At 49.6% G+C, this 22,027-nt stretch overlaps 1 long non-coding RNA gene across 2 annotated transcripts in view; it reads right to left on the reverse strand.

Annotated features, from left to right (window-relative positions):
- Nucleotides 1-1,909: 1,909 nt before the first annotated feature.
- LOC110346393 (uncharacterized) overlaps nt 1,910-22,027 on the reverse strand; it is a 63,114-nt gene continuing 42,996 nt past the window's right edge. The window contains exons 2-4 of one of the 2 annotated variants that reach the window (XR_002390413.2): nt 17,382-17,459; nt 13,905-14,154; nt 1,910-6,671 (exon numbers count right to left, since the gene is read on the reverse strand). This is a non-coding gene — a long non-coding RNA (uncharacterized LOC110346393). Of the gene's footprint in view, nt 14,155-17,381; nt 17,460-22,027 lie in introns of both variants that reach the window. The other variant, XR_015446733.1, reaches the window with a different exon arrangement.

Consider the following 22,027-nt stretch of genomic DNA (forward strand, 5'->3'; position numbering starts at 1 on the left):
CTTCCCGGAAACTCCCAAGGGAGCAAAGCCCCACCCACACCTGGATTTTGGACTCTTTGTTTTTCAGAATTGTGAGAAAACATAGTTCTGTTGTTTTAAGTGACTCGGTTTGTGGCACTTTGCTTCAGCAGCCCCAAGAAACTTGTGCCACACCCAGAATGGAGCAGGTGTTGCCCCTGTGCCTTTGAGATCTGGAAAAACAAAGCTAGGACCCTGATAGTGGATGCCACAGAGCAGGGATGGTGGCTGAGAGCCCCCAGAGCAGGAAGCCAGGAGGGCCTGTGACCGGCTCCGCAGCCAGGGGGCGCAGCAGGACCCAAGGCCGCAGGCCCTTCCTACACCTGCAGAACAGAGACGCAGTCTGGGGTGCTGGGGTCTGTGTGCGAGATTCCACACTAGAAGCATCAAGGATAGAGGCCTGTGAGAATGCGGACAGCCAAGGAGGGACCAAGGCAAGCCATCAATATCCCGAGGCTGCTGGGGACTCCCTGTGGTGCCCCAGAGACAGCACTGAAGAGCCTAGAATGTACCCATGGCAAACACCACTCGCGAAGCAGCCTGGCATAAGTGCTGAGCAGAAGTAGCAGCCGTGTCAGTCAGAGACGGAGAAAAGCGGAGACTGACACCCTCAAGAGGCAGTGGCCAGCACCACTGCCACCATGAGGCCAGGCCTGCCTAGGCTCGGGCTCAGGAGGCTCCTGTGCAGAGCGGAGCTCCTGACCCTGGACACCAGAGGGTGGAATCAGATCCTGGCCCCATAATGGCAGTGTAGAAATCGGTTTTCAAGGCAGTGGGAAATGTTATTACAACTCCAGTGCCACTCAATTGGCACTAAACAAGTCGGATTTCTCATGGACACAACTGGGGTATGACAGGAATGCCAACAGTGCCCTGCTGGGGGAAGCATGGGAACCTAGAGTGAACCCGGTGGCGCTGCTGGGCCTGGCACCGGGTCCCAGGGCAGCCAGGAAGCCTGGCCGTGTGCTGCTCAACGAATCGTACTCCTTACAGCCACAGGCACACGCTGTGCAGGAGAGTTTTGTTTTTCTGGTTTGCAACCTAACCGTGTTAGGCTCTCTTGCAAAGATCTCACTTCCAACCTAAGGGCACAGTGAGAGTCCGCTCTCCCTGGATCCATGCTGTCCCACTGGGAAGCTGGACTGCACGGCGCTGAGGCAGAGTAGGGATTTCACTCAGCCTCCAGCCTCCCCAGGTCTCCTCTGAGACGCCCCCTCCTCATCCTGCTCAAGGCTGGCTCTTTGGCTCCAGGGCCCTGGCTCGGGTGGCACTGTCCCTGTGGGCAGCCGTCCCTCCCTGTCAGGAGCAATGCTACATAATTTTAGGGAAAAATCATTTGATTAGGCCTAGTTCTCCTGCCTACAGGCCAGCTATGGCATTTCCAGACATGATTCCACCTTGGCCTCCCGGTCACAACTGAGACCTCAAGGATCCGGTGATGCTGTGACGCTCCAGGGCAAGACCACACCTGCGGGAGACACCCTGGGAGGAACCAAATCTTCATCTGTATAGTTCCTCATTGATCTAGAAATTCCACCACTCCCGTTATCTGTTACATTTGTTTCTCCCCATGTACTGAATAAATGGTGCAGCAAGTTCGGGGGTTTTCCTCTTTGCCGCCCAAAGCAGCACTGATCAGACCCAAAGCTCAGCTTCTTCTCCAAGTCTCATTTTCTCTACCTTTCCTGTATAATAAGTTAATTCGCCTTGTGCTGCCGTGGCTCACAGGAGACTAGGACTCACTGCAGAGGTTCTAGTAAAGTCTGCTTTCCCTGTTCCCTACACCTCCCCTCAGAGTCATGGCCAGGGAATGCACAGGGCTGGGCTCCTTCTCTCCTGACACCCACATTCCCCGCTTCTCTGCATCTGCTCTGATGTCCCCACCCTGGGAGACTTCCTCTCCACACCGGGAGCACCCCTCCCTCTCCCCACCCCACCTCAGCCTTAGACTAAGAGGGGAGGCACCCAGTGACCCTGTCAATGGGGTGCAGCACCCTGAACAAAGGGACAGGAAGCCAGTGGGGCCCTTGTCAGTCAGGCCCAGGACCCACCATGCGATGGAGCCGGCAGCCCGCAAGTCCCTGCCTGAGAAGGGGTGGACAGTCCCAGGCAGCCCTGTGGGCCAGCAGGAATGCAGACGGAGCAGGGCGCAAGACTGGGCAGGTGGGTGTGGAAAACACTCCAGTCCCAGGCCCGTAAGAGGCTGATCTAAAAAGCAAAGCAGGGAGGAAATCACCCTGGGCATGGCAAGGTTAGTGAATGCCATTGGTTTTGTTTCCCAGTCACAGATCCTAGATAGATTTCATGGCCACAGGAAGGACAGGGAGGCAGGGAAGGATGCAGGAGGCTAGGAAGGGACCAGGAGAGAGAAAGCAGAAGTCAAAAAGCAACGGGGTGAGCTAAAGCAGATGTGCTGGTGATTTTGACCAAACTCTCAAAGGCAAAGCAAAAAAAATTGTATTTTTCACTACTCTATCTTTTTATTATTCCCATGCCCTGCCTGTGTTGTCCATGACCTTCCCCCTTCACCCTCCCTGAAGGCCACTGTGAACCCGGGCACATTCCCAGAGCTTCATTCCAAAGGAGGACACGTGTGCTGGAACGACATACTGCAGCTGACAGCAACGTCCCCAGAGCCGCACAGAGCTGTGGAACTGAAAGAGGAAAGGCCCTGTTTGCTCCGGAGGAGGCGACAGGCTGCCCAGGTGGGAAACACACTTCCCTCCACATGACGCTGGGCAAGAGCACCTATGCAGGAAGGGCCTACTCCTTACTCGGCTGGGTTTGCTTCTCATAACAGCCCAAATGCCCGCATCTGAACAATCAAGGCCTTTTCTTCCCCGGCCTTCAGCTGAGAATCAAAGCCCCCAAGGCAGTCACTGGAAAGATTAAAATGAAGCACCATCTGCATAAACAAACTCGGCTCTCCCCAGCCCTGGTGCACAGCTGCTGCCCCACTGTGCCCCCAACAGAACTGGAGAGAGGAAAATACAGTTATGCAGAGCTCATACCTGTGCCAAAGGCAGGGGGCTGTTGGAAAGAAAGCAGTGGATTTCTGCACACAGAACTGCAAAATGCTCTACCCCGAGCCTGCTCCTTGGCTCAGAACTTTAATCTCTTTCTGGGATGATTTTACCAGTGTCCTAGTAGGTGCTCCTATTACCAAGACCCTTTCTACCTCCAAAACTCTCACACTGACACTAGAATGGCACTGCTAACTCAGTGGAGGTCCTAGTTTAAGAAAGTCGCTGTTAATCCTTTTTGTGAGTTGAACTGTGTCCCCAAAAAAGACAGGAAGTGTTTAAATATATGATGAATGTTTAAATAAAAAATATGACAGAAAAGAAAATATGACAGGAAGAGACATATTGTCATGAATCCCCCTCAAATCCTCATCCTCACTTTAAACACACTTGTCCTGTAATTCTTGCCACTTTTTGCAGCAGCTCTGGAGTCCTCTTTGCTGAGGGTCTTTACCAGATGTGATCACAAATACAATGACTGCTTCTGCCAAGCGCCATCCAAGAGAAAGACAGGCTCATAAAAACATGATGCTGTGTCCTCATCCACCTTAGTCACTGGATCTGGCACCGTGTGACTTCCGGGTTTTCCCCCAAAGTCAAAACAACCATGAAAGGGAGATGCTTTGAATTGATTCAGGACATCAAGGAAGCCAAGACAGCACAACTAAAGACACTGAGGAAAGAGGACTCCAGAGCTGCTGCAGAAAGTGTCAAGGACGATGAGACAAGGGAGGGGGAGGTTTTTAAGGAGGATGAAGGATAATTTGTCCTTACTGTAATGAATTAAACTTTCACTGTATATTTTGAACACACCTTATATGTTGAAACCCCAACCCTAATATCCATGAATGTGCCTACTATCCATAAAATTAGTTATCTGCAGATGGAATCAGACCCTAGTAGAGTGGCCCTTCCTCTGATGCCAAGCATCCTTACAAGGAGCAGGAAGTTGTGACGCCTGAAGGGAGAACTCCTGGACAGTGAACATGAGAGCAACAACTGGAATGATGCTTCTAGAAGCCACAGGACACTGAACATCACCAACAACCAGCCAGGCACTGGGGTGGATTCTCCTGCATAGCCTCAGAAGAACTGGCCTGTGGACACCTGACTGCAGACTCCAGGCCTGCAGGACCGAGAGAACACATTTCTGTTGCTTTCTGCCTCCTCGATGGTGGTACTTGGTCACCGCAGCCCCGTGAAAGTCGCCCAGCCATGAATTCTCATGGTCTAGATGATTCTGGGGGACCAGAGCATCTTCCTCTGAGATAGGAGCAAAGGATATGGGGTGTGCAGAGGAGGGAGGAGAGGGCCCACACTGTAGCCTGACCTCCCTGGGAGAGACGCCTGCCTGCCCACCCAAGTCAGGGCTGCAGGGAAAATGCTGGGAACAGGCGGGAGAGATTTCCCTGTGTGAGGGGGGAGACTCTGCAGAGAGAGGCACAGGTGCTAGGAAAACGAGTCCAGTGTCCATCCAGGCTCAGAGGTGGTGGCAGCCATGACTCTGAAAATCCTGGAACTCCTTTCTGTGCTTCCAGGGTCGGGGGGCTCATTCTCACAGCAGATCTGACCTCCCACGAGGGCCTTGACTCAGGAAGGTCCTCCCAGCGGCAGGAATAGCTTCTGTCACTGCCATGGTGGCAGGATGACCACGGTGAGAGGAGTCCCATGGCCAGTGTCACTGGCCGAGTGGATAGCCATGGTAATGAGGAGGAGCACATATAATCCTCACATGGTGAATACAAACCTGAGTAGCTGACACCTTATTAGCTTGTCTAATTCTCACTGGGTATCTTTGTTATCACCCTGAGCTCACGGAAGAGGACACTGAGGCTCAGGGACCTGCTCGAGGTTCCAGGCCAGCAGGAAACTCTGCAGTCCAAGCAGCCAGTGCACGACCAATGTGCCACTTACTGGGACCCCTGCCTAGAGCCCAGGGCACAAGGAACCCTCCAGGAAGCTCCTGTCTGCAGGAGTTCTCCATGGTACCAGAGGGATGGTATCTACAGGAGATGGTGGTATCTACCAAACCACACCCGTTGGCGGGGACAGAGAAGCTTGAGATGCAAAAGTCACTGAGACAGGACCCATGCACTGTGCCAAACTGACTTGGACAAGGGGGAGAACAGTTGGATGGAAGAAAGATCACCTTTTCCACAAGCAGTGCATTTAGACAGCCGCAGGCAAAAGAAAAAGAACACCATGAATCACACAGAAATAAGCTCAACTGGGCCATATATTAGAATCTAAAATGTAAGACTATAAACTTTTTAGAAAAATATGGAAGGAAATCTTTGAGACCTAGGACAGGGAAAAGGAGTCCTAAAAGTGGCACACATTCCACAAAAGGAAAAATTGCTACATTGGGTATGGTCAGAATTAAAATTTTTACTCTGTGAAACACCCCATTGAAAAGATGAAAAGATCAGGGTCGGATGGGAAGAGAAGCTGTGAACTACACATCTCATGAAGGAGCAGCACCCAAAATATGAAAGGACGCTCAAAGGTCAGCAAGAAGGTTAGGAAAAAGCTGGTCAGGAACCGGGAAAGGGACCTACACTCTGCCGAAGTCAACAGAGATGGCACAGATGAGCACAGGAAAGATGCAGGTCTCCACGCACCTGTTGCAGTAGCTAAAATAAAAAGAGTATTTTAAAAAGTGACAACACAGTGTCAGCTTCCCTTGGGAGATTCCCTTTGCTCGCCTTTCGATCTGGCCGCTGTGCTGCCAGGCGGGGAGCGATGTCCGCGGCCGGTGGACCCGCGTCCCCTGCGCACAGCGGCTGCTCGCTGGCTGTCCGGCTGTGGTGGTGACACCCAGGTCACCGGTGGGAGGAAAAGCAGCCTGAGCACCGCACCTCGCCTGGCGACGAGGGCCTCGCTCTCCCGGCTTCTCCCTGACCTCTTAATTTGAGGAGGTTTCAGAGGCTCCAAGTACCTATGCAGCCCCACAGGAACTACTTCTGTTGGACCCTGGAGGATCGGCTTTCGCCAGGATTATTGCAACATCTTCACCGCGCCTTCACCCATAGGCTCTACCTTCGGTCTGATTTCCATCGATGAAGGTTTCAGTGCTTTCTTTAATCATGTGACACCACCACTTGCCCGCCTGTCTCCTTTCCAGTGGTCAGATCCATTAGGTGTAAGTTTGTGTTGAGTTCAAGTACAGAGATTCCTGCCTGTCCATTTTCACCTCCTTTGCACATCTCACTTCTGCGCAGTTCGCCTTAACTTGCTGGCTATGCTTCTCCTAGGCACTTCCCTGTGCAACCTGTACAGGTCCTTTGCTGAAGAGAGACAGCATTCGTTACAGTTCACTGCCTGACAAAAACAACATAAGGAATAAGTTTTCTCACATTTCCCTGTATGTCAAGTTGGCAAGTCTTTTCTTGACTTAAACTCTGGGTTTTTGGGGGTTTTTTGGGTTTTTTTTTGGTACCGGGGAGTTTAAACTCTGTTTTTGTGCACATGTCTCAAAATACTCAACCTGAGTCTTAGTGACTTTACAAAGAACCTTACCTGCACTGATGGCAGATTTGAGTATGCAGTAAGGACCCTTTTAGAGATCTTAGTAGAGTAGTATTGGTTCAATTTCCAGCCTTTCGTAAGATCGCAAGTTATGCAAACACTCTGTGAGGAAGAAAGAAAGATGGAGTTAACTGGAGCTATTCCTTATTGTAGGAACTGTAAGTTTTAAAGTCCAAGTGAAGAGACTCTCTTAGACTTTGTCAAAAATTGGCCGTCACACTAGGTCCTGGCCACAGACAGTGGTCTTAAGATTCCATTTTCTAGTCTCTCTATTCAAATCTAAGTTGGTGATTATCTTGTTGTAGTCATCACCTGAAATATTAGACACTTAAAATATTGGGGAAATGTAAACGTGTGGTATTGACAATTAAAGACAGACTTGACGTAATGTCAAGAAACATGATGTTAAGAAACTTGAGGAAGGCATCTCTTTCAAAAAACTTTCTGTGGTGTATGGGATTGGTGAGTCCACAGTTTGTGATATTAAAAAGAACAAAGAAAGGATTATAAACTATGCAAACAGTTCGGATCCCATGAGTGGGGTGTCCAAATGTAAATCTGTGAAGTTGTCAACCCATGAGGAACTTGATAGAGTGATGATAGAGTGATTTAACCAGCAGAAGACAGATGGGGTCCCAGTGTCTGGAATTATTTGTGCAAAACAAGCCAAGTTCTTTTTTGATGCTTTGGGGATGGAGGGTGATTTTAACGCATCACCTGGCTGGCTAACTTGATTCAAACAGTGCCATGGTATCCCAAAGGCTGCTGGTAAAGGAACAAAATTAAAAGGAGATGAAACTGCTGCCAGTAAATCTTGTGGTAACTTTCAGGAATTTCTTGAGAGAATCTACAACCAGAGCAAATTTATGGTGCTGATCAAACTGGGTTGTTGTGGAAATGTCTACCATTGAGGACATTAGTTTTTGACACTGAATGAAATACTTCAGAGTATAGGTCAAGAAGAGAGAGAATCATTATAATGTGTTGTGCAAATATCACAGGCTTACACAAACTTAATCTTTGTGTTGTGGGAAAAGCAAAAACCCCATGCACTCAAAGGAACTGACCTTTCAAACCTTCTTGTCACTTACTTCAGTCAAAAAGGTGCATGGATAGAACAGTCTGTTTTCAGACAGTGGTTTGAAAAATATTCTGTGCCACAGGTACAGAAGCATTTGAGATCCAAGGGTCTTCTAGAAAAATCAGTGCTTCTTTTAGATTTCCCCCCAGCACATCCAGTTAAAGAATTGTTGAGTTCAGATGATGGCAGGATAATTATGAAGTATGTGCTAGCAAATGTCACAAGTCTAATTCAACCAAAGAGCCAGGGAGTTTTAGCCACAGTAAAAAGACACCACCAAGCAGGACTTCTCCAGAAGTACATGGATGAAGGAATTGACCCAAAAATGTTTTGGACGATCTTGACAATGTTGAATGCAATTTATGAGGTATCCAGGGCTTGGAACATGATAAAAGCAAGTACCATAACCAAAGGATGGAGAAAACTTTTCCCTGACAATGGAGAAAATTCAGTTATGAACACTGATGTAGGAGCCATTTTTGCTGCTAATTTAGCAACAGTTTTACAGAATACAGAAGACTGTGAACAAGTTGACACTGAGAATATTGATCAGTGTTTTGACTCTTGGAGTAACAACTCAAGCTGTCAGGTGCTGACGGACAGTGAAGGTGCTGAGGACCATTCCACAGCTGCTGAGCAGAAGCCTTCTAGTAAGACTACAAAAGCCGAACTGAACCCTGAGAAGCATATTAGCCATAAAGCTGCACTCAAATGGACTGAAAATTTACTAAGTTAACTAGAACAACAAGATGACATGCTTCTGTCTGATAAATTGGTATTACAGAGGCTTCAGACCATAATAAGAAGAAAACAAAAGCTCCAAAATAGCAAAAATCATTCATAGTGCTCTCAAGTATTTCGGTGTGTTTTCATCTTCGTGGCTGTTTATCTGCAGTGGAACTTACCTTGTTTGAAGTGCTGTGGATTCTAAGGCCAAATACATTTTATAAATGATTTTAGGACTAGATGCCATTTTGGATCACCTAAATCATAGCTCTTTAATGTTGACTCTGGTAACTGAGCATTATCAGGTAACTTGCCTGTCTGCTGTTTTTAATCTGTGTTATACTAACTAGATTATAAGGTACCTAAGGCCAGGGATCTCTGTTTTGTGCCTGAATTTCAGTGTGTCTAATAAAAGCCCATGCATATTATAGGCACTCAATAAATTTTACCTAAACTGAAAAAAAGGAATGTGAATGATGCAGCCACTCCAAGTCTGGAAGGCAGGTGGTGGATTCCTTTTATTTTTTCATTCATTTTTGCTATTAGTCCATATTTGCAGTACAGTGCAGTCTTTGTGTAGTGTTGGTACATGTACATAACACATCTTCGTTCCTTTGTCATCCCTTCCCTCCATCCCTCCTGCATCTCCTGATCCCCTTCCCATTTGAGAAAGATCCACCTCCTTCCTTCTTACTACCTTTTATTTTGCTCTTTATTCATATTTTGGGCTTCTCATATCAGAGAAGCCATGTGATATTTAAGCCTGTGTGTCTGATTTATTCACATAACATTATGGTTTCAAGGTACATCCATTTTCCTACAAAGGACTCGAGTTTGCCCCTCTTTATGGCACAGTAGTACTCCATTGTGTGTAAACGTCATATTTTCTTTATCCATTCATCTGTTGATGGGCATACATGGTGCTTCTAACATTTTGTTAGTATGAGTTGTGCTGCTATAAACATGGGAATGCATGCATCACTGTAATATGATAACTTTAACTCTTTCCAGAAGATATCTAAAAGGGGAATAGAACTCCCCTTCAAATGGAATTTCTAGTTTTAATTTTTTGAGGAATCGCCACACTGATTTCCATAGTGGTTGTAATAGTTTATACTGGAGACCCCTGAAATGAGGATGCGCAGTCATGCAGTTTCTATGGAAATTAATGTAAGCAAAGCTCATAAAAAAAATAAGACAAGGCATTCTCAAATTAGGAACAGAATAGACAAAATATATATTTGAAATTAGAACATTGTCCTTCTAGTTAAGAAGGTTTTCATTGTGGGAAAGGAATTTGGGTATGAGTTACTCTGACCTCAGCACGCAGGCTTTGGCCGGACTCAGTTCTATAAACAAACAAATTGTGGGGTTAACTCTTCACAGCCTGCACTGCTTACAGCCTGATTTGGGCATAATCAATACTGCAGTCTCCTCCAGTTTATATTCCATCGACAGTGCAGAAGAGTTCCTTTTTTCCTGTGGCCTCACCAGCAATTGATATTATTTGATTTCTTGATGATGGCCATTCTTTCTGGGGTAAGATGGAAACTCAGTGCTGTTTTAATTTCCATTTTCTAATGGTATTTTCTTGAGACACTAAACGAGCAACTGCTATAGACCCAGCGATTTCCCTTCGGAGCATTTGCCCTCAAGAAATGGAAACTTATTGTGGGTTGCATCATGTCCCCCTAAAAGACATGTGGAAATCCTAATCCAGCTCCCAAGATGTGCCCTAATCAGAGACAGTCTTTGAAGATGCAGCAAGTTAAGATGAGGTTGTACTGGGTGAGGGCTGGTCTCAATCCAGGGATGGTGGCCTTGCAAGGAGGAGACAGGGTCACACAGAGACAAGGGGAGCCCAAGGAGAGGCAGGCAGAGCCTGGTGGGACCTGGATACCAACCAAGCACACCATGGACTGCAGGCACAGATTCCCTCCGAGACCCTCCAGAAGGAAACAGCCCTGTCAACACCTCCATCTCAGACCTCCAGCCCCAGAACCAGGAGAGACGCATTTCCCTTGCCATAGTGACCCAGCATGAGGAACTCTGTTAAGAAAGCCCAGAAAGCAACTTCCACTTGGGGCTCACATAGATCTTTAAGCTCTGTGGCTCCATGCATTGCCCCTCGAGGATGTTTTATTATCTGCACAGTGCTAGAAGACATACATGCTGATCTGCACATGAATGTGCTCATGGCTTGCATGCCACCTTCTTTCTTTTGTTCACACATGCATATGAGAACATGCAAGGTGCCAGGCACTTTTCTGGGTGCTGTGTGCAGTAGCGTGCGCATACATGCATAATAAAGGAACCCGTGTACAGCTCACCCGTGACAATGGGGCTGGTGCAGTATGGTACAGGCTGCCCTAAGAAGGACAGGGACCAGGGAGGAAGGAGGACAGCCAGGCAAGAAGAGGATGAAGGTTTTCCCAACAAAACTAGCTTACCCAGCACAGAACCGTTATATTTTTTTCAGTTTTTATTTTTGTATTACAAGATCTTGCTAAGTTGCTAAATTGCCCAGGATGGGCTTGAACTTGGGATCCTCCTGCCTCAGCCTCCCAGAGTTCTGGGATTGCATGCACATACCAGCATGCCTGGCTACAAATGTTGCAGAAACTAAAATGCAGAGAACATCATAGGAGCCCATGGGCCAGGGACTGTGATGGCTGTGGCCATGTCTTCTACCTCACTCCACTCTCCCCTCCCTCCTCAAGCCAACTTAGCAACCAAGTCCTCAAGGATGCATGGCAGCAGTCCACGGGATACTTGGGACGGGAGGGTGGATGAGCTTCCCTGCTCTGTCAGAAGAACCAGGCCACACCAGCTACCTTTGTCTCCCTCCTGAGGCACCCCTTCCACACTCTCACACCTGCTAGCTCTCCTGCCAGGTCGATTGGTCCCTGCAGGTGGGGGACCTAGGACTTTACATCCATGGGTCTCAGCCTTGGCTGCCCTGCCTTGTCATGGATACTGACACTGCTAATTCGCCATTGTGGAACAGCATAGAAGCATGCTTTGACCCGCTGCAGCCCCAGAGCATGACTTCCCAGCCCCTCTGTGATCTCCACCACCCCACAGTGACCCTCCTTGACCTGCTGGTCTGACGCAGAAAGCCCAAAGTGATCCCGCAACAGCTGCTGTTTCTGTCCTGATGGCAAAATCCCAGCACCCACCCCCAGGAGCATGACCTAAAGCTCAGCAGAGCCTAGGACTCGGAGCTGAGAAGAACACATCTTCAAGGGGAGGTTCCCAGAGAGCTGTGAGAAGACAGCCAGCTGCTCCACCCTTTGGTCTCAGGACCTGCAGAGATGTCACTCTCCCTGTTCCATGCTATCCCACATTCTGCAGGACAAGGTCCTATCCCTGCATGGCACTGCCCTGATCTGCATGCTTGGCAAACCTTAAAAGGCCATCCTAGCACTCAATTAGGCTCCCTACTTCCAGGCAGTACAATGTATGGTAAGACCACATATTGGTCAGTGGCCAGTGGTTGAACCACCTCCCTGAGGAGATCAGTATCTTGGTCTGATCCCGTTAGGTAAGATCAGGTTTGGTTGATAAGGAGTGGTAGGGAGGTTTCCCTAAAGACTGCAGCCTTGGTGCCCATTAGGGTGGGAGGTCGTGGGAGGAGGATGAGCAGAAAGCAGCTGATCCTTGTATTCTCATAGGATGTGTCTGGCTTCTCACAGCTGGGAATATGGGTAGGACCAGGGGTAGCTAATAGGAGGGAAAAACAGGGAATCCAGGTAGGAGACTCACAGAACCTTTCAGATGAGGGGTTCCAGGTTCACAGCAGGATGGAGCAATAGAGGAAGAAGAAGCTGAGTTCTGACCACACTTTGAAGGTGGATATCTCCATTAATTTGCACTGCTATCATCAATATCAACTGGGAGTTTAAAAGATGCAGAAATGTATTTCTCACAGTTCTAGACTCCAGGAGTCTAAGATCAAGGCACCTCAAGCAGCCAATCAGAGATTTTTGTGTTATTTGTCCTGTACAACAATTCAACAAACCAGGTGTAATGACCACATTTTACAGGTGGGGAAACCAAGGCTCAGAAGGTACTTATTGAAAGCCACAGAGTTGATAAGTAGAGAAAATACAATTCAAGCTTTCCACCTGCAAGACCTGCCCTCTCCCCACCATCCCACATTGCTGGAAAAACATCAGTGTCCAAAGCTTCATCTTGAAGAAGATTATGTGGATGGCTTTTGATGAGATCAGAAGCACAAGGTCATTCCAATACCTTCTCCAACAATTTATTCTTCCCCAAGGACAAATGCTACAAACGAGCCAACCCGAAATGGTCAGGATGAGAACATATTCCTCGTGGCAGAGCCTAAAACACTACAGAATCCAGAAAAAATGAAGCACATTATGAAGTTGAATTGAGAAATAGGAGTAATCTCCTCCATTCACATCTGAGACTCGGTGAAGGCTTTGGTGTCTTCCTGCTGGACTTTCTCTGTGGCCCTGTGTGCTCTCAGCCCCTTGGAGGTAGATGAGCCAGGAGATTTTTCCATGGGCCTTCACCGTGTCTCTAAAGGAGGTTAAGCCCCTCTGGGTTGACAACAAAGCAGCATGAGGTTCTACAGAGAAGGGACAAGTCCTCCCTTGAGTAGGATTTGTGAAAGCGAAAGTCATGTCTCAAGTCTCAACAGTGTCAGGGTTTCCTTTCTTTTTCAATCTAAGGGATTAACTTTCTTCTTAATTCCCACAACTTTTAACCCCATTTTTTTTGGAAAGAGACACCCATTGATCGAACAAAAGTAGGCCCAGGTAGGGCTTTGCTGATGTCTTCGTAGAGGGGTACCAGAGGGAGACCCTCCTTGAGTACAGTATCAACAGGCCGGCTGTGTCCTCTCCCAGCCAGCATTTCCTCACAAAGTGAAGCCACCGGAAAGCAGCTGGAGTAACAAGGAGCCTGTTCACCCAAGGAGGAAAGAATTTAGTGCTGCCTGAGCAGCAGGCACAGGGGCTCAGGCCTGGCCCAGAACTGTCCTGGGGATGCTGGGAGGATGTTGATCTTGGGACTCCAGACCCCAACTTCATGCTGAAACTTCCTGTGAGCCCCGCCGGGTTCTGTGGGGGCTCGGTTGTTGGGGTCCAGGGCTGGAGTTGGGCAGAGACCCTGGGTTGTGCAGCGGGCCATCTTGCTTGGCAGAGTGTAGGTGTCGCCCAGGGTCTGAGCACGGTGCTCCGGCAGGCTGTCCTCAGTGCCACTCTCCAGCCTGGATGCCTATGCCCCGGCCTCCGTGGACTTCAGAGCTGTATGCGTCTCATGGTGAGAACCCCCATCCCTTTGGAGGGAAGCTCCCCAAGCAGGACATTGAGTCCCAAATGCCATCCCGAAGGTGTCCTCCTGCCTGGAGTCACAGAGCACAGTGAAGGAGCTCAGTGTGAAGGCCTTGGGTTCCATCCCCAGTATTGGAGAAAAAAACACACAAAGAATTAGGCAACACATGATAAAAGCCATAGGCAGCACTGTCCCTGACAGGAGCCCGGCGTGTGTCTACTCACAGTTGTGGGCATCTGCCACGTTGCTGGGGTCTCCTCACACCAGGACTGCAGAAAGGCAAGAGCTGCCCCAACTCGATCACTGACTGCTGGCCATGGACACAGGTGGCCGTGGGGAGCACCCTGCCGCAAGGCTGTGTTGCTCACTTTCAACGCCATTGATGAAATATGCCTCACAGTCATCTCCTGCCTTCCTGTCACTGCTCGGCTGGGATTTGGGGAAGAGGGTGGCTTCTGAGGGAGGAGATGTTACCTGTGTGGGAGGCAGAGGCAGAGATGGGGAGGGAGGGCAGTGCTCTGCAACAATGAGCTGGGAGCACCGGGAGGGCCCTTGGGGCACGAGAAAGTTGGGGCAGAGGTGAGCAATCCGAGCAGGGAGCAGAGGCCAGGTCCCACTCACAGAGGCCCTGCAGGAGTAGCGTCTGGACAGGAAGCCCAGGCCTCAGGGGCCGAGAGCCCATCCCAGGACTGAGCCTGTCCTGCTTTCGCAGCTCCTCCCTAGAGCCCAGTGCTCCCAAGCCCAGGAAGTTGCATAGCAGACAAAATAAAATGAAGTATCTCTGTTTCCCGAGTTAGGTACGGCCAGTAGGAAATTAGCCAAAACCAGTGTTTCGAAGAAACAGTAAAGCAATCACAGAGAAATCAGCATATTTCATCTCAAGCGCTGCAGTGAAAGATTCGTTTTTGCCTGGGCTTAACCACAATGACACCTCGGTCCAAGCCACTTTGGCACATGGTGCTCAGCTGTGACTGCTGTGGCCTGCTCGGAATGGGTGGGGAGCTGCTGTGCTGGTACTGGGAGGGCGCGTCTGTGGGCAGCCGGGATTAGATGAAGACATGGGTGGGACCTCGGATCAGCGCCAGTGGCTTTGTAGGAAGGGGAGAGCGCCTAGGCCGGCCCTGCGAGCCACCACCCGAGCTTCATTCTTCACAACTCGCCAGCCTGCGGTTCACGCAGAGCAGCCTGAGACCAGCTCTAGCCAACCATCACGGGCTGAACCCTTCCGTTCACAGTTGCATTGCATGTGTTACTGTGATCCGCACAGCTTTTAGGAAGGGACTCAAGTCTTGGGATTCTGATCACACTGTCTGGAGCCTAGTGACTACACACTCACTGGTGTCACACACCAGCAAACACTTGGTGACAGCGGTGACAGTGGTGCTTATCAGCCCTTCTTCCTACCCTTCTTCCCCTTCTTGCCTCCACTTTTCTGAATTCTGTTTACACCTAGTCCAGTTCTTAGAATATTGACAAGTTTTCTGAAAAGGAATGTATGTGCGCAACTTTCTTTTCTCAACAGGAGGGAAATGCCGCTAATTAACGAGCAGGGGATTCACAAATGCTCATCATTTCATCCAGTGAGAAAGACATTAAATTTAAAGCACATCATCTCAGCCAAGCGGCTCCCCCAACGACCCCAAATTAAAGACCTGGGGCCTGACAGATAGGAAATGACAGGCTTGTAGATTTTGAACATGGTGAATTATTATTAGTGATAATCATATAGAGATTTAAGAAGCTCTGAAAGTGGAAAATATAAATCCTATTAGTCATGATCACAAACAATGGGAGAACTTTCATGAGCCTCTGCATGGCTGCCTTCCTTTTAATGTTCAGATAACAGGCAGGGTTTCACAACAAATGTGGAGCACACTCAGGGGAATTCACACTGCTGACGACCTTCTCCGGTAAATGGCTCAGTTTCTGTGGAGTGTTTAAAGGCGGTAACTCGTACTTTACTTTATTACTTCCATACAATAACAAAATTTATACCAGACAACCGGTTTCAGGAGGGGAAATTACATGGTGTCAAGCTGATCAGTCAGGCCATACCTTGTTGATTAAAACCGAGGGGCTTTGTTTCTGTGGTTGCTGCTGTTTTGAGGTACTGTGGATTGAACCCACAGTCTTCACTCGGAGCTACATCCATGGTGTTTTGTTTTTATTTCGTGATGGGGCCCCACTAAGTTGCCCAGGCTGGGCTGGAACTTGCCACCCTCCCACCTCCGCCCCCAGAGTGCTGGGATTATATGCCTATGGCACCACTGTCGCCCTAACCAAGGTACCAGTATCACAATTGCAAGGACAGCGAGAGCCTCTGAGGGTTTCATGGTAGGATCTACAGTGGCTCTGAGAGAAGCAGCCTTTGTGGTCCGCAGCTCCTCAAACTGCATCATTTACTCTACAGACATTTTCTGAACGCAAACTCTGGAGTCCAGCTCTTCTCCACCCATGGGGAGGGCAAAGATAAGAATGCGGCTGACCTGCCCACTGGGCTCCTCCTTACTTGGGTCACAGCCCCTGAGTCAGGGATCCCGCCTGGACTCTTCCTGTCCAGAGCAGAGCAGAGGCCCGGGGTCTGCTGGTTTGGGTTTCAAGCCAGAGGAAAGTTGCTAAATCATCTGGCCAGTCTGACTACCCGACAGAGAACACTGTTCCTCCTCAGCCTCCGAAGCCCACCTGTCAAAGGAGGAAACCTTTGTGGGAAGAACAACAACAAAGCCTCCTAGGATGCCATTGTTCCTGGGGATCCCACCAGGAATCAAGTAGCACATGGAGGGAGGAAGGAGCCTATCGGAGACGGATTTGATTCGCAGTAGTGTAGACAGAGTTAAAGGAAGCCAGCAGGAGGACGCGGCACCCAGGGGCTGCAGCAGGCAGGGTGAGGCTGGGGCCTTCCATGGTCAGCTGGACTTGAAAGGAACCAGGGACACGATCCGCATCTCCGTCCCTGTCAGTACTCTGGGCTGGAGCCCACAGCCAGCATGGAGCCAAGGGGAGAGGGGGCACCTCTGAGTCTCTAGTCTGTGCACAGGCGCTCAGGCGTGAGGACCTGGCGGCGATGGCCCGGTGCCTGCTGCTGTCCCGGGGGGCGCCCAGAGCGGGGACTTGACCAGGTGCCTTCCTCCTCTGAACCCCAGTGGGCCCAGCTCACTGGCTGTTCATCTTCTCTCTTCCTGGGGGGAGCACAAAGGGTGGGGGACCAGGACAGCTCCTCAGAGTGTGGATGTGGGTGTATCTCATAGAAGGAAGTGACGATGAACATCAAGACAGTATAATTATTTTCTACAAGCAATTACAGCGTCCTCTGGTCAGGTAGCTTTATTGACTTGATATCTATTTGCTAAAATATCTAAGTGGGCCAAGGAGATGGATAGTAGCTGACGGCTGTCAGTCACAGCCAGGGCTCAGGTTGTAGCATTCTGTCTCCAACAGTGGGGAAGAACGCTTTCCTCCCAGTGGAAAAATGTTCCTTTTAGGAAAGAAAATGAGCATTCAGAATCCTGCTGGAAGGCAGAAGGGGGGCAAGGAGGCAGGCGGGGAGAGGATCTGTGGGATGCCCTGGCCTGGCTCAGGACCTCTGGGCAGAGCGACTGGCAGGACTTGGGTCAAATGGATTCTAAAAGGGTGAAACTCTTTGGTGAACTGGCTTTTATCTTTTGCTAAAGAACAACTCCAGAGAGGCGCGCTTTACTCACCAGAATGGCTCTCTGCCCCTGGCTTCTAGCCTGGCGCGTTCTCTTCTCTGTAGGCCCCAGGGCTGGAACAGGAAGGGCCTGGGAAGGAAGAGAGATGGAGAAATAAAAAGTGGCTGGAGAGAGGTACCTGTGATGTCCCGTAACAGTGACCTCCAGCGATACCACATGGGAGAGGAAAAATAATTGGCTCAGAGATAAGCACACTTTTGCAAGACTTTTTAAATATTAACCCAAACTCTCACATTACCAACTTACAAGCACAATTGGATCCCAAGCCAAACAAGCCATTTGTCACTGTATGGATAATTTTTCTTGGGGACATTGAAAGCATTTTTTAAAAAGTAATAAAGTATGTAAAGGGGAATTGTTGGGTCAGGAATTAGACTTTTAAAAAATGTATCTCTATTTCTTCATTTTTACCGTAAAAATAAAACCACTTGTTTGCATTTCTGTTTCAGCCATTTTTCCATTTCTGCTGCTGTGGGTAGAAAACTTCAGCCCTTGAGAAGGGGCCTGGCAGTGGGTACACCCTTCAGGGCCTGCTCCCTTGACCCCATCAGCCAGTGTGAGGGCCACAGACATGCTCACGGACTGTCCTCAGGATGGCCACCTGACCCACCCTGAACCCCTCCAAGCCAGGGGAACACCAAGCCCACACGCCTCAGAGCACCGCAGAAACACAACTTGAAGTAGCAAATGAAGGAGAGTCATGCACATTCCTGCAACCAAGTTACAGAAACCGTAGAACCAGAGCCAAGGCCCACCATCCACCAAGGTCAAGGTCAGACGTGTGACAGGTCAGCTGAGCTTCTCCACATGCAGATCCTGGCTCTACAAAACAGGGGCCACCTTGTATGGGAATCAAGTGAAAAAAGTACAGAGCTACCCTATAAACCATGAAGTGCTGTAAGCATAAAACATTATTTTGTACCATTTACACATGGTGATAAATTATTTTCATGAACAGAAGTATTCAAGAAGGGAAGTAAAATGCTTCAAAATTATATTTGTAAGGAGGGACCCAGGTGGAGAAAACAGGATTCAGCAGATCTCAATGCAGACGTGGCTAGACAGTGTTTGTGCTGTGAATGTGGGCAAGTCCCTTAACCTCCTGAGCCCGTTTCCCCTCTGGGAAGCAGGTTCGCTTAGTACCTGCCCAGTGGGATGGGTGGGCACACAAGCGGAGGTGGCAGGCAAGGTAGTAAAGCAGCACTCTGGGTTCGTCTTGGATTCACCTACATGGCTTCCCACAAGTGTCTTCAGGCACCTGCCGCCTGCACAGCTGGTGTGGAAGGACACACGTGAAGTCACTAACACTGACGTGGCATTTGTCAGGGGTCCCTTCTCTAGACAGCCTGCTTTAGCCCTCTCCGTGCATCATGAAATCCACCAGGTGGGTAGGGGCCTGGCTTGCCCTGGCTCTGAGACCCCATCTTCCAGGATGGCTTTAGGGACCGGATCCTCATCCCTGCATCCCCCAGATAAAGGGGCAGCAGGACACAACTCTGAGCGAGAGAGGAAGGGTGTGAGAACAATGCCTGGCATCACCATCTGTGCATAGATGAGATTAACCCAGCCCTACCCTCCAGCATCCTCAGGGAGTTTCCCCCCAAGAAGATGGGAGTCCTCATCATCAGGTCCACAAACTCCAAAGTCTAGAAAAGTCAGTCTGCTGGAACACCGTGCTCAGACTCCGGGGTGGTACCTGCACACACAGGGTCTCTGTCCAACTCCAGCCCTGGACCCCAACAGCTGAGCCCCCACAGAACCCAGCAGGGCTCACAGGAAGTTTCAGCAGGAAGTTGGGGTCTGGAGTCCCAAAGTCACTGTTCCCCCCAGGGTCCCCAGGACAGGACGAAAAAGCTACACAGGCCTCAGGGAGCAGGTCAGGCTGGGCCTGGGAGAGGTCAGGCCCCTCCAGATTTATGAACAGTGTGGGGGCCAGGACAGGTGGCTGCTGGTAGCTGTGGAGGAGGGCAGTGTTCTGAGATGGGGCTGAAGGCGAAATCCAGTTTCACTGGTGTCATCAACATATGCGGTCAATGCTTAATGTTAAAAATGTATTCCAGTAAAAGACACATTGCCACAAATCCCCCTCTAGATCCTCCCTCTCCCTTCATACACACTCATCCTATCATCCTTACCACTTTCTGCATCAGTCCTTTTTCCCGAGTGTCTTCACGAAGTGTGATCAAAAATACAGTGACTGCTGCTGCCGAGCACCATCCAGCCTAAAGGCAGCTCGTAAAAACATGACACTGGGTCCTCATCCACCTTAGTCACTGTGTGACTTCCAGCTCTTCCCCAAAGTCAAAATGATCATGAAAGGGAAATGTTTTGAATCTACTCAGGACCTAATGGCAGCCAGGACAGTACAGCTAAAGACCCTCAGGAAAGAGGACTCCAGAGCTGCTGCAGGAAGTGCCGAGGACGGTGGGATGAGTGTGTTCGAAGTGAGAGGAGGATTTTCAGGATAATAATGGCAGTGTGTCTTTTACTGTAATAAAAACTTTAAACACTCAGCATATTTTGTCAATCATGTCTACCTCGTAGTTAAACAAATAGCTAAGGAGTGATCTATTTTTCACGTTGAAGCTAGGTAGAAGAAATTGGATGAAAAGAACAGTGCATAAGCAAAGCCATCTTCTCCTCATCTCCCGACACTGCCCTGAACCCAGCCAAGCTGAGCTCTGGACCTCAGGCCCTGCCCCATGGCCAGCGTCTATCCCCAGTGGGACTTGGGCTAGAAACGGCAGCAGGGACAGCCTCTGTGTCCGCCGACCTCCAGGCCTGGTGCCCTCAGCTATCACTGTGAAGGAAAACATCATGACAGACCGTTGCTGATTTCTCCACAGCACCTCGGGGACTGGAAAGCTTTCACAGGCTTCTCCATGCCCTGACTCTCTGCACTCTGACAGCCTGCCATTCATCCTTGAAACACACTGACTCCTTCCCAGCTCCTCCAAACACCCTAAGTTTAGTGCTGCCTATGCCAAGGGGACCTAAATAATACCCAGGCAGCACTTCCCTGGTCGGCGACATGCACCGCAGCATAACCAAGGTTGGCTAACAGCAGGAAAACCAGACTCCCCACTGCCCACGTGTATGTACTGTGGACAACTGGCCTCACACCCTGTGCCTCAGTTTCTCCATGATTCCTACCTCATAGGGCTTGGATCAGTGAGACAATACAGCAGCCCGAGAAGCCACTTGATCCTCACCCCTCTTGGCCAAGGCCTCCCTCCTGCAGGCTTTGTCCTCCTGAGGCTTTGTCCTCCCAAATTATCCTTGGCTGATGCTCCCCAGCTGCCTGCTCTAATGCAGTTTCTGGGGAGCTGGGAGCCCTTTGCAGCCTGGAGTCCCAGCTCCTCTGCCAGCCATCGATGTCGTGCAGCTTCCCAGAAGTTTTCCCCATGATGAATATTTAAATGACCACATAAATATTTAAATAACCACATCCCAGCCACCTTAGGGAAAGAAACACTTTTAGAAGAGTCTTCAAGGGCTTTGGATAAATGAGGAGGAGCTTTTCCCTCACCTCATAGGCCTTGGTGGAGTGGCTGATCACAGGGAGCAATGGGGAGCCCCAGCTTGTCATTCAGTGTAGACCAATCCCAACCCCTGGCTAAGGGCCCAAGGGACTCTATGCCCTGGTACAGCCTCAGATCACCCAGCAGAGCAGAGGAGCCATCTTCGGTGTCTGCAAGGATAACTGCATGCTTTTGGTCCCCTTTGGATGAGAATCTCCAGGCTAGAAGCTGTGAAAATGAATTAGCAATGTTTAGGGGCTGTTTTCCACCAGTGGGCCAGTAGGTGTAGATCAGAATGAAGAATGCAACAGGATTGCTATTATGTCATGACCATTATTACCCAGATTTCCAGAATCTGTAGACTAACTGGATTGTTTTTATCCCCAAAAGGACTCTCAGAAGAGATTTTTCCATTCATTCATCAATAAACGTTAATGAATACAGCCTCCTTGACCTCCATCCACTAAGTCTGGACAGCTCTCCGAACCTGTGTGTCACCCCATGGTGAGAACCAAAGGTTCCTTTAGACATTGCATTGTCACCTGGGGCAGCATCACCCCGGCTGTGAACCACTGCATAAAGATAACACAGTGGGTATTGCTGGGTCTAAGGCCAGGGAGCAGGTCCCACAGCACCAGTCTGTAAAGTCAGAAATCAGAACAATTGGTCCACGGTACATAAAGCACACCTCCTACCCAACATGGTTTAAAAAATGAGTGAAGGGTTTGAACCGAAGATATACAGTTGACAATGAGCACATGGAAGCGCCTGGTTTGACCAAAGGGGAGACTGAGGCACAGAGAAATGGCACAAGGTCCAGGGCTGGGGCTCAGGGGGAGGTTCCTGGATGTGTGATCTGCAGCCAGCTCTTCCCTTTCCAGCCCAGCTTGTGCTGCTCGGGGAGCGACAGCAAAAAGGGCAGGCACAGTGGTCCTACCTTCCATCCCCCACGCTAGAACCTGATGCTCCTCTCCCGCCCTGAGACGGTGCAGGCCTTCGAGGAGCCAGGCAGTGTCTCATCCACTGCGCTCTCTCTAGGATGCAGCTTCGCATCCAGAGGTGCTGAGAAGTGTCTGTGTCTTTGAAGGAAAGGATGATAAGACAGGGAAGAGGGGC

Source organism: Heterocephalus glaber, unplaced genomic scaffold, assembly GCF_053883595.1.
Source record: "Heterocephalus glaber isolate CG9 unplaced genomic scaffold, H.glaber_assembly_v1.0 deba00001724, whole genome shotgun sequence".
Taxonomy (NCBI): Eukaryota; Metazoa; Chordata; class Mammalia; order Rodentia; family Bathyergidae; genus Heterocephalus; species Heterocephalus glaber.